Source organism: Aythya ferina, assembly GCF_964211825.1.
Source record: "Aythya ferina genome assembly, chromosome: 1".
In the NCBI taxonomy this organism is placed as follows: Eukaryota; Metazoa; Chordata; class Aves; order Anseriformes; family Anatidae; genus Aythya; species Aythya ferina.
In genome coordinates this window covers 179,685,460-179,690,825 of record NC_140296.1, presented here as the reverse complement: position 1 = coordinate 179,690,825, position 5,366 = coordinate 179,685,460, and positions in this window count along the sequence as shown.

Genomic DNA, 5,366 nt, shown 5'->3' with positions numbered 1-5,366 from the left:
CAGTCAGTTTCTTTCAGAACCGATGCACAAGGATTTTATTTGTGAAAGATTTCCAAAATGCTTGGCATTCTTTTCTGACTTCACTTGATTTTATTTAGATACCAATAAAAAAGTTCATTTTTCATCATGCCATCAACATTTAATTTAACCAAAGATACTCCTAAAGCGCTTTTTTTTTTTCAGTATCTTCTATTAAATCATGAAGAAAAATTCAAGTGAAGCAAACACATAAGTTTAAAGACCAATGGTGCCTTTTTTGATTTATTTATTTTTTAAATATAATTATTTTTAAAGCTTAAAGCTTTATTTTTAGATTATTTTTAAAGTTTAAAGCTTTCAGGAACAAACCTAATATATCAAGTATTTGTTGTGTTATGTGTAATTTAATGCATGCATTCACAACTAATTCCACAATAGTTTCCTATAGAAAATAGAGAAAAATATCACCTTTTAACAAACTTGGAAAGTAAGGTGTCATTGCTGTGGCTTGCATTAGCAAGTGCCAGTATTAAGATTAATTATTGAATGAAATGTCATATGGGTGGCATCTCACACGAAGAACTTGAAGAAATATATTCCACCCAGTCATCTCTGCATTCCTGCCACTGGCAAAATAAATAAATAAATAATAAAAATAAAATAAAAAATCCAAATAAATAAAATCGGTGAGCCTTGTAATGTGACCTGAAGGTGAACAACCTTGGGCTTGTGAGATCATCAGGGAAGTGAATTAAGGTTCCAATAAGCCATCACTAAGAACATATTGCTTCCTATTCCCTGTAGTTTGAAACTAGAAGCTGTTAACTGAAAGTGCCCCCACAGAATCAGCCTGTAACTACTCGTCCCTTAACAGTTCTCCAGTGCTCTGTGAAATGTGCAAACATGCTTGACTGTGCAGCAGGTCTGGAGAAGGCACAAACCACTTAGTAGAGTTCTGATCAATCTGCGAGGCAGAAATGTGTGCAGCATCTGCCCAAGCAGCTTGTTGTCTCGTTTCAGCTGAAGAGCACTGGGGAATCTACAAGCTTTACTTTCTCTGCCATGTCGCTTCAGACTTTGGGATCTGAAGATATGCAAATGGTTTGGACAAACAAACACAGTGCCAAAGATGTATTCATAGCAAATCATGCTAAAGAATGCCAGTTACAGTCTCATTGTGAAGGATTCTCTTAAAAATAAGCAAACTGAAATAATAACAGAAAACATCTCTGAAATGTTTCACATATGTTTTAATTCGATTAGTTTTTATATAAACAGATCAGCCTTGGAGGCAATATAAGTGAGTGTAGTCTAGAAACTCTGTGGCTGAGCCAGCAAGGCTTTGTGTTCAAGGTAATATGCACGTGCTGAGGGGGCTGCTTAGGACCATCTACATATGCTGAAAGACGGGGTGATATTACATCAAATACAGTGTAGAGTAAACCCAGCTATATGGATGCCAGCCTGGAGATGGCTCTCATCCAGAAAGCTTGGAGCATGGGAAGAGATGCTTAGGTCTGTATGCACCCATCTGTATAGACATTTCCCTTAATCCTCATTTGCAAATCAGAACCAAGAGCCTGCTGGGTTTTGAGATTCTACTCATTTTTCCAAATGACCTTCGGTATCTAAAAATATTGATCAGCCATGACACAGATAAAACACTACATCCTCTGCATCCTCTACTTTCCTCTGACATTTTGTGTTTTACCCATGAACTGTAATGACAAAACAGATAAACTTTTAGTTTTGTTAGGGAACTCCAACAACAATAAAGTGCCTTAAAGACAAAAAAAAAAAAAGAAAAAAGGAACAGATAGGGTCTCATAAAACATTACTAAGTTTCTCAAGTTAAAAAGGGAGTCCACATAAAAAGAAGTGATACTATTTAGTAAGAAAAAATATGGTAACTTAAAATGTAAACCAGAATCAGCACACTCACACTCAAACATTCAGTTATGAACATGAAAACTTTTCCTCCAAAATCTTCCAGGGAAACAGTTATTTTCCTCTCTAGGCCATGACTCTATGCTTTCACCCATTTTGCTGCTTACAATAGGTCTTTCTAATTCTTTCTGAAGCAAAACTTGTCTTTGGAAATGCCCACAGCAAATTCTACTTGGAGGGCAGTCTTTTCAACAATACTTTTTTCTGTTCAACAGAGTGGAGTTTCTGTCTGGAGGACTTTTTCTGTCTTGAGGACTTTCCACAGGATCCTGAAATACTTCTCTGTTGCATTTGTGAGCTCAGTTTTTCCTATTAGTTGGCCACTAAGCATTTTCTTTCCTTAAAAAAAAAAAAAAAAATCAAATTAATTTTTCTTATGTTTGTCTTTCATTTTTGCACTTTTCACTAACAAGTGCTTGGATTAAGTTTTTGTTTTACTTTTGTTGCTTTAAAACTGCAAAGCATGAACACCATTCTGCTTATCTATTTTCTATTTGATTATTCTGCTATTCTTAATCAGAAAAACACCAAGCTTAATTGTAAATTTTCACTACCATTGCTGGTTGTTGGAAATTCTGAGCATTAAAATAGCACAGAAATAGTTTTCTAGAGCTTCATCACAGTGATTACTTTTAAGTCATATATTTAAAAAAAAAAAAAAAAAAAAGTATTTAGTCATAGTGGTTTAATTTTTGATCTTCACTAAGTAAAATTAGATGCCTTCAAAACCTATGCTACTTTGGTCTAGGCCAGTTCTATCTACACTGCATTTTGACAGTTGTCCTATGACCATTGTTAAAACCAGGTCTATGATCCTGAAAGTATTGTTGTTCATGTGGCAGGAGAAAGAGCTCTGAAAACTGTTTTCTTCTTTTCCAGAGCATGTTTGGTGTATCAATTGCCAAAAAAGTGGCAGTCATCAGGAGGGCTGCAAATCAGCAAGGTAGGCAGAAAGTGCTTCCTTCTGTGGGAAGGGCTGTGCTTCCTTCAACTGCTTATGACTAAACACCTCCAAGATGAAAAATCTCTATTATGCTCAAATCTCTATTCAGTATGTGTATATGGTCCTCCTGTATTTCTCAGAAATTCCCTCAAAGCATTTCCTGATAAATGACAACTGCCAACCAACTTAGTTCTTGTTATATAAAAAGTTGTGAGGAGAAAGGGATTCTTCAGAGCGTCCTGTTGAATCAAACAGGACTGCAACAGAGTAGGAGTTCATATAGACTTCATATAGGCCGTAGAATGAAGAAGAATAGATAAAGTAGTGTTCTCACAGAATCACATAATCATCTAGGTTGGAAGAGATCTCCAAGATCACTGAATCCAACCTCTGACCTAACACTAACAAGCCCTCCACTAAACCATATCACTAAGCTCTAAATCTAAACATAGATGTAAGACCTCCAGGGATGGTGACTCCACCACTTCCTTGGGCAGCCTATTCCAATGCCCAACAACCCTTTCAGTAAAGAAGTTCTTCCTAATATCCAACCTAAACCTCCCCTGGCACAACTTTAGCCCATTTCCACTCATCCTGTCACCAGACACGTGGGAGAATAGACCAACCCCCACCTCACTACAGCCTCCTTTAAGGTACCTGTAGAGTATGATAAGGTCACCCCTGAGCCTCCTCTTTTCCAGACTGAACAATCCCAGCTCCCTCAGCTGCTCCTCGTAAGACTTGTTCTCCAGACCCCTTACCAGCTTCATTGCCCTTCTCTGGACTCGCTTGAGCACCTCGATGTCCTTCTTGTAGCTGGGGGTTCAACTGAACACAGTACTCAAGGTGTGGCCTCAACAGAGCCGGGTGAAGGGGGACAATTACTTCCCTAGCCCTGCTGGCCACACTGCTTCTTATACAAGCCAGGATGCTGATGGCCTTCTTGGCCACCTGAGCACGCTGCTAGCTCATATTCAGTTCATATCAACTAATACTTCTAGGTCCTTCTCTTCCAGGCAGCTTCCTAACCACTCATCTCCCAGCCTTTAGCACTGCTTGGGGTTGTTGTGCCCCAGGTGCAGGACCCAGCTCTTGGTCTTGTTGAACTTCATACAGCTGGCCTCAGTCCATCTGTCCAGCCTATCCAGATCATCCTGCAGAGCCTTCCTATCCTTGAGCAAATTGACACATGCACCTAACTTGGTGTTGTCTGCAAATTTACTTAGGGTGCACTCTATTCCCTCATCCAGATCATCAATAAAGATATTAAAGAGAACTGGCCTCAGTACTGAGACCCACTAGTGACTGGCCTCCAGGTGGATTTGACTCCATTCACCACGACTCTGGGCCCGGCTACCCAGCCAGTTTCTAACCCAACAAACTGTACGCCAGTCCAACAAAGCAGTCCAAGCCAAGAGCAAACAGTTCCTTGAGGAGAATGCTGTAGGAAACGGTGTCAAAAGCCTTACTGAAGACAAGGTAGACCACATCCACAGCCTTTCCCTCATCCACCAAGCACGTCACTTTGTCATAGAAGGAGATCAGGTTCATCAAGCAGGACCTGCCTTTCTCGCTTTGTTAGCAACAACTGCAGTTTAGCCACTGATTGCAAGGAGCTCTGATTTTCACTCTTTAGACCTTTATATACTTAGTGGTGTAAGTATGGTTTTCAATGAAACAGGTTAGACAGTTGTTTGGCAGGATTAGGGCTTCTTTAAAAAGCAGGTATGGTTGAAACCCCCATTCCCCTTCTTCCAATGTATCGATTCTTGGCAACCTTAATGGCTACTTTGACAACTTCAAAGCATTATTCCTCCACAGTATATATATATATTTAGCTAGAAGAAATTGTTGACAATATCTCTCCACCTGCATGCTAATAGAGTATGCCTAAACTCAGTGGCATGAACAGAGAGAGTTCTGGTGGAGTTGACAATACTTGATGACAGCTGGACTGATATCAGTACATGCATTTTTACATAGGTTGTTGAACATGAACGGCTTGTGAACACACAGTAATCTTATATATGAATCTATAACATACTCATAAACAATATTCTGATATTGAAATTAAAGCCTTTAGGAATGGCATTTGCTCTTGGGGAAATATTTGTTGAGTAAAAAAGTTTTTCAGGGTTATATTTAAATAATACATTTACTGTGTCCACTTCCTCCCCTTCCTCCCCTTTTGCTTAGGCATTCTTTATCCAAGTCAAGAGACACCCCTTTTGTATTAGGAACATTTAACATACACCCTAGGCAATAGATGCTACTCATGACATTTTGAACTGATATCAGGGAACCACTCAAATTGTTGCCAAGAGGAGGATTGTATTAGGGAAGAGGGAAAAGATGAGATTATATTTTACAAGGCTTTTACAAAGAGTTATATGCAAAAAGGTGGCTCAGATACATCAGTTCAGAGAAAGTCCTGCATGAATGATGCTCTTTAGGTTGCAAGACTGCCTGTGATAACAGTGATGTTAATGAGGGTAAG